Source organism: Carassius auratus, chromosome 20, assembly GCF_003368295.1.
Source record: "Carassius auratus strain Wakin chromosome 20, ASM336829v1, whole genome shotgun sequence".
Taxonomy (NCBI): domain Eukaryota; kingdom Metazoa; phylum Chordata; class Actinopteri; order Cypriniformes; family Cyprinidae; genus Carassius; species Carassius auratus.
In genome coordinates this window covers 23,057,866-23,065,867 of record NC_039262.1, presented here as the reverse complement: position 1 = coordinate 23,065,867, position 8,002 = coordinate 23,057,866, and the positions used below count along the sequence as shown (strand labels likewise).

The 8,002-nt window shown below is 35.2% G+C and overlaps 1 long non-coding RNA gene across 6 annotated transcripts; it reads right to left on the bottom strand.

Annotated features, from left to right (window-relative positions):
* Positions 1-451: 451 nt before the first annotated feature.
* LOC113121225 (uncharacterized) lies at positions 452-6,701 on the bottom strand. Of its 6 annotated transcripts, none has more exons than XR_003294687.1 (10): positions 6,426-6,701; positions 6,103-6,133; positions 5,863-6,005; positions 5,713-5,763; positions 5,418-5,560; positions 4,927-5,011; positions 4,572-4,697; positions 2,462-2,650; positions 1,931-2,011; positions 453-647 (listed from the first exon to the last, which is right to left on the bottom strand). It is a non-coding gene; the product is annotated as an uncharacterized LOC113121225 (long non-coding RNA). The 6 variants fall into 6 exon arrangements; XR_003294688.1 differs by having other exon boundaries at positions 5,863-5,970; XR_003294691.1 differs by having other exon boundaries at positions 452-647; positions 5,418-5,525; positions 5,863-6,133.
* Positions 6,702-8,002: the final 1,301 nt, after the last annotated feature.

Below are 8,002 nucleotides of genomic sequence, written 5' to 3'. Positions count from 1 at the left end.
TTAAATGTTGTATGAGTATAGCACCTTTTGACAATACTTATTTCAAAGTAGGTTTACAGGAAATGCATGTTTCAAGGTTACAGTTTAAAAAGCCAGAGATGACTGAGACTCACTGGGAAGACCATCTAGTTCATAATAAAAAGTCATGTGTTCAGTGCTGTCAGCATCGCATGCCAAGAACTTTTTAAAAAGTTACATAAACACAAAATAAAACCAGGTAAACAATAATTATTGAGCAATTCAAATGTTTTAAATTGCATGATAAAAGTTCAAAAATATTTTCTGATAAAATCTTACTAAACAAGTCTCTAGTTTTGTATTCAGTTAACATTAACATTATCTTTCAACATTTTTAAAGTGATGCTTACAAATAAAAGGGGACATGTAGGTCCACATAACTCAGAGAGTAAATATTGTTCATTTACAGATATAAGAGACGTTACAATAAAGCAGTTTGAAAATCATCAAATTTACCCATATAGGCAAAATAAGGATAATATTTGTTTTGTGTGTCCAATGTTTTGTGTGTTCATCTACAGTTGTCGTCTGTAGTCTTTGTGAGCGTTGGTGTCATCTGAAGTCTTCAAAAGTGAGTTTGGATTCAGTCTGGAGCTGCTGTAATCGCTAGAAACCTTGGGATTGACATCCTGAGATAGAGACAGGAAATAAAAAGGAGAAAGTTTAGAATAGCTGCTGCTGTTCATATTATTTCAGACAAAATATTATTTATTTAATCACATATAACTGGAGTGCATGGTTATTAGATGTGTTGTGTGAATACTAAACTATGTATTTTAATTTAATTTAAACAACAACAAAAAAAAGTGTGTCCGAGCCCCAAATATTATTTGGAAGGCTATTTTCAAAGTAAAATACCAATAGGTTTTGCTTCCTTTAGTGGACTTTGATAAATTCTTTGTATTATAATTTAGTGACCTCACTACAGGCCATGCACCATAGATGCTGCTGCCTCAATTTGAGCTTATTTTGCTATATATATATATATCTGATTTAATCACAAGTAGGTTTAATAAACACACATCCACTTCCAATTCACCAATCAATAAACAAAAATCGACACACTGCCACTAATGCTCTGAAAAATCAGTTTATTGATGAAGTGTTTCATGTGATCCCTGTAAATGTAATATTTGTGGAACAGGCATCTATTTAGAATGGAATACACATTTCAGTAGGTGGAACAGCATATTTGTAATTTATAATTTATACTACCGTTAAAAGTTTGGGTTTTTTTTTTTACATCGATTTTTTTTTTTACATCTTGGAGAAAAATCTCTTCTGCTCACCAAGGCTGCCTTTATTTGATCAAAAGCAAGTAAAAAAACTGTAATATTGTGAAATATTACAATTTAACACAACAGTTTCTACGTGAATATATTGTGAAATGTAATTTATTTCTGTGATCTAAGCTAATTTTTATTTCTCCAGTCTTCAGTGTCACATGATCCTTCAGAAATCATTCTGATTTGCTGCTCAATAAACATTTTCAATTATTATCACTGTCTTATCAATTATCAAAAGTTAAAACAGACATTTCTGTTTCAAACACTGTACTGTTTTTAAACTTTATTCACCAAAGAATCCTGAAAAAATGAAGGAACACAGCTGTTTTCAACACTGATAATAGTCAGAAATGTTTCTTCAGAAGCAAATCAGAATATAAGAATGATTTCTGAAGATCATGTGACACTGAAGACTGGAGTAATGATGCTGAATACAGCTTTACCATCACAGGAATAAATGACTTCTCTAAATATATTCAAATAGAAAACTATTATTTTAAATTGTAGTGAACTGTATTCATTTCATATATTAAACTGTGGTTGCCATAAAAGACTTTCAAAAACACAAAAAAAACATACCTTCCCAAACTTATGATACAGCTGTGCATGTTCAAGATTGTACTTACTAGTCCTGGAGTTTATAGCATCTTGGAGATGTTGTCTGACAGCAGCGGTGGGCCGTCAGGGTGAGCAGGGCTCTGCTGGCCCTATAAAAAACAAAATTGTGTGAAAAATGCTTTTACAGACTATTTAGTTATCATTTACATTTGTGTAATGTTCACACATTGCTTGTGATTAGTTTAGTTGAGGTTGACCTGGAATATCCTACATTACAAAAAGTCTATGGCCAGCACTACAGATTGTGTTACCCTTTTGATGAAAGAAGTCACATCTGATTTGTTACAAGCATTAGTGACAGAATCATCAACCAATCAAATTTTGACATTCAATGACAGCACGCCCTCTATAAATCGGTATCGGCCAGTGTGGTCCAAACTAGCTATCAGTATTGGAAAAATCCACTATCGGTTGATCTCTAGTTGATAATAATGTAGTTGATAATACAAGACCAAATCAATACCGGTGGCTACTGGTGATACATTGAGGTCTAATGAAGCGAAATGATCGGTATTTAGGAGAAAATGAACACTACTTACAACAGTATTACCTTTAATCCATAGCCTGGGCAACCAGCTGTCAGCACCCTCACAACTGTCTATAGAAACTGTCTATAGAACGTGACTTCTCCGCATGACAACAGATGCACGGGCGAGATACTGGAGCTGATGACGCTGTTTCCGGCGCAGCATCGTGATGTCTATAAGCCATCGGCAATCAGGCCAACCCTAACCAGGATGACATAATTAAACAATTGTACACAACTGTAGTACACAGTTTTTATAATTTATTAGCTAAACAAATGCACAGCTTCCACCAATAAAAAAAATATTTCAAGCAAGAGTACAGCACCAACTGCTGTTACCCGGATGAGCCTGTGTTAGTACATTTTACAGGTTTTTATCCAGGGATAACATGCATCGGAATGTCGCAACTGACCAATCAGAATCAAGTACCCACAGAGCCATGTAATAAAAGTAATTAGCTAATGGTAAACTAATAATTTACAAAACATGACTATGTGTTCATAGATGATTAATAAGTGATGTTAAAATTTTTAACGATGTTCTGTAGATTAAGTTATAAATAACTTACAAAGCTTTCTGCACCCACAATCTAAAGTGTAAACTACTCATCAGTTGTAAATGTAAACTTTCCGGTTACAGGTTGGTTGATTTTGTGTGTGTTGGTGTGTGTGTGTGTGTGTATATATATGTATATATATATATATATATATATATATATATATATACACGTATACATATACATACGCACACACAACTGGAAACCACAAAGTTTGTAAAACATTTACAACTGATGAGTAGTTTACACCTTAGATTGGGGGGTGCAGAAAGCTTTGTAAATGATTTATAATGTTTATTGAGATAATAGTACAATGTTGACATTTCAATGATTTATAAGTGATTCATAATATATTAACTATTAAAATTAAGGATCTGTTTGATTTTTTTCGTGATTTTATTTTTTTTAAGATTGCTTATGAAAGATGTGTAAATCATAGCATATTACTTAATCATTAGTGAATGTATATTCATGTCACTTGTAAATTATTTATAACTTAATCTACAGAACATAGATAAAAATATTAACATCATTTATTTCTATGAACACAGTCATGTTTTGTAAATAATTAGTTAATCATAATCTAATTACTTGTAAATGACTTTTAAAATGAATTTACAAAAAGTACACAAATTATTAGTATATCACTTATTAGGCGCTTATGAATGTTTTGTAAATGATTAGTTCATCATTAACTACTCACTTAAAAGTGACTTACAACTGAACTTTATTATAAATTGTTACCAAAAAGTCACCCACACCTTGGAAGACCTGAGGGAAAGTAAATTAACAGCAAATTTTCATTTTGGGGTGAACTATCCCTTTAACCCACACTAATCTAGCCTACTGCTGAAGTTGTTGATCAGCCCCGTCATTGTTGTTGAGAGCCTGTGTGGGGCATAATATGTGCATTAAGGGGCGGTCACACTGCACTTTTCGTTCCACTGACTTCCATTCATACGCATGCGAATGCGTCAGACCGGAAACCCAGGCTCATGCGAAAATTTTCGCATTTCGCTGCGTTCGAAAGTTCAAGTTTGGTGAACTTTGACCTGCGAATTCGCATCACGTGAAGTCGTGGGACCAGTAGATGATCGATACGTCACTGCGTGAGCAGTGCGCAGCACTGTAGCGCAGCATCCTATTTTGTATAATACATATTTAAAAGATAATTTAAAAAGAAGCTGCATGGTTCGCAGTGTCAATGGAAACAGGAACAGATGGCACTTTTGAACGAGGACACGTTCTATATTTTTTTATTGTTTAGTGTGTATATTTATAGAGAGAGAGAGAGAGAGAGTGCAATATAATAAGACGCTTTCGACACCATCGCTAAGGACACAGTAAAAGCACAGATTAACCCATGTTGTGATAAGGGGAAACCGTTATATCTTGCTCCCGCCCATATTCGCAGTGGCGTCCGAAATAATTTTGCACGTTCAAAGGCTAGTGTGACCGCACCTTTACACATACGGCTGCGTTAGCTGTAACAGAGATGTGTAAGATGTGTACAGGTATCTAACAGTTGTTTACTGAAGGCCCTGACTGAAACCCCACGGTACTCACTGTCTGACAGCAGGTTCACTCAGACTCTGATCGTCATCACTGAAGAGTTTAGGAACAAAACAAGCAATCTGACACAGAGTCAACAATATTTACTCTGCAGTTCCAGGTTCATTAGAAGGAAACAAGCTAGAGTAGAGGTGAAATGGGGATAAAAGACAGAATAATATATAACAATTATAATAATATGTAATATACATATTCTACTACTAAAAATATAATCTTAAAATAACACAATCTATATTTTTAGTTTTAGGTTGAGTGTGACTTACGTTATGAAGTCAGGGACTTCTTAAAATTGGTGAAATGTATTCTGAAAAAGGCATATTAATGTATTTCATGAGCTTCTTCAGTTCACCTGTATTTCTAAGTCAGTATCTCCCTTCATAAATGTTGAAATCTTGGAGCTTCACTTCTGTTCTGTAGAGTTTCTTTCTGTCCTCCTGTAATCACAGAACAATTTGTATTAATATCTGTTTATCATGAAATATCAAAACTCATGTGAACTTGATTTCAGACGATTACACTCTCACTGTAAGTGACGTCATCGATTCAGTAAATCAGCCTTTTCCAATAACATACTGACAAATCACCAGCAAAACATTCAAAGTGCCATCAAAATATCTCATACACGCACTAAGATTTGATTAAAAGCCCAGAGTTTCATCAACAAGAGCTCAATCTATAGAGTTAGCCTACCTGAAAACTGCTAAAATGCTAACGGACTTTTCCGAAGAAACTAAACCGTTTCTATAAAATAAATTTAATTGAAACATGTCAATAACAAGCAAGAAACGTGTCAGGAACATTTGTATGTAATATTTGTGTGATTTTAGCGACTAAACTTACCTAAAACAGTGTAAACTGCAGCTAGAGACGGAGATTACTGTTTGCCAGTAATGGTTTTTGTGTTGACGCCCCGTTTCCATGGCAACTCTGCTCCCCGCTCGCGCAGGACTCAACGCGCATACAGCATTTACACAAACAAACATCTAGAGTTAAAACATTACATTTATAATGTACAGTCTCGTTCAATAATCATTCAATAATTAATTTAAAAATCATTTTGTTTTAATCAAACCGAAGATTTGATTAAAAGCCCAGAGTTTCATCAACAAGAGCTCAGTCTATAGAGTTAGCCTACCTGAAAACTGCTAAAATGATAACGGACTTTTCCGAAGACACTAAACCGTTTCTATAAAATAAATTTAATTGAAACATGTCAATAACAAGTAAGAAACGCGTCAGGAACATTTGTATGTAATATTTGTGTGATTTTAGACACTACACTTACCCAAAACAGTGTAAACTGCAGCAAGAGACGGAGATTACTGCTTGCCAGTAACGGTTTTTGTGTTGACGCCCCGTTTCCATGGCAACTCTGCTCCCCGCTCGCGCAGGACTCACCGCACACACAGCATTCACACAAACAAACATCTAGAGTTAAAGCATTACATTTATAATGTACAGTCTCATTCAATAATAAATTTAAAAATCATTTTGTAGTTCAGAAGCAACAGCAACAATAGCTCACCATATTATTTCACCGGATTATTTCTGGAAGCCTGTAAAAGAGTGAAAAATACGGTGAAAAAGCAGTCAGGACTTCTCTTAAATAATCCGCTTTTACATTTTCCCTCCGAGAAACTTCTGAAAACGCATTAAGGCGTTAACATTAATGTTAAAAAATCGCTACCGTGACCGTTGGCTCAAAAAGTTAACGGTAACATTATTTGAAAATGAGCCAGACTCTTCAGCTGCCCATAGACTGTATAAACGCAGTACCTTTTCAGTGTTACAGAATTAACAAAGTAGTATTTTTTGTCTAATTGAGCTGAAGTGAAATCGTAACGTTACCTCAGAGCCACAGATGTCGCTGGGATTATCCTCTTCTCTCTCTCTGGGTGGCTAAAAGAGACGAATACTGGGCACGCGCACACAGATAAGCGCAGCATCGGCCCGCGGTCGTGAACCAACTCAGGGCCGACGACTGATGAGCTGGAGAACAGAGCACTGACCAAATGATATCGGCCTCCGCCAGGCCGATGTTTTATAGATGTTTTAGGTATAGAGGCCGACGTTTCGATATTGGGCCGACATCGGCCAGACGTACATGTGCTGTCTGGGTAGTGTGCTAATTAGCATATATGGTGCATCTTATTAGTTTGCATCTCCCTAGGAGTTACTTATTAAATGTTTAGTAGTGGTGAGAAACTAACAGTGGTGGACAGGAGTAGCTTTACTTCGTTACTGTACTTAAGTACATTTTTCAAGTATCTGTACTTTACTGGAGTAGTTTTATTTTGAGCAACTTTTACTTTTACTTCACTACATTCCAAAGCATAAAATCGTACTTTTTACTTCACTACATTTCATAAAACATATCGTTACTCCCTATAATATATCACGTGCTCCGACACTCAGAAGCGGTGTCTGATTCATCATGAACGAACTGAGTCTTTTCAAAAGAAACTTTTAAATTGGATCGCGAATCGCACCAAACGATTCGTTTACGAATTAGAATGATCCGATTGCAGCTGTTCTGGAGTCTACCACTCACTGATTCAAATGAACCGTTTAGTGCGAGTCACCAGAAGTAAGAACCGGGAGATCTTGTGAGCGCGCGTGCGTCTGATGTTGCTACAAGTAAGTTATGTCGAAATTTTGGATTAATTATTGTAACTGAAAATCATATTTAGGTCAAAACTGTCAGTTGTTTGGGAACTAAATCCGTTGTAAAGAGAGATCTATTTAAGCCCACTCAAATGCTCGAGTGCAGACGATGCAGACACATCAATTTTAGGTAAAACAACAACAACAACAACAAAAACCTTAAAACAACACAGATTAAATACAATAACTCATGCATGTTCAAATTCACCGCTGCCATAATGTTAACAGTTTTATTAAAATGTCCTATGTTACGTCTGTTTTTATCGACAGTAACGTTATACATATGTATATTGTTTGGATTAACTAGACGAGTAGACAGACATGAATGTTCATCGTACTGAAAATAAGTAAATATTGTTAGCTGATGCTAACTGTCTAGCTAACAAGCTTGTTGGTGCTAAGTTGATGTAATTTTTATAAATGTCCAAATATTTTTATTCAGCCACACACACATATACTATATATATATATATAGAGAGAGAGAGAGAGAGAGAGAGAGAGAGATTGATTACATCTGGTTAGAAAAGAAAGGATGTGATGTTCAGAACATGGTAACTACAGTAATTATCAAAGTGGGAAGAGATGCACCCCGTTTGGCCAGGGGTGTTTTTAAACCACAGACAAGATTTGAGAAGGAAAAAATCATTATGAAATTTTTTTATTATTTTTTTCCTTAAAATGTTCTTCCTAACTTCAGGCCTTATTATCATGTCATATATACAGTACAGACCAAAAGTTTGGACACACCTTCTCATTCAAAG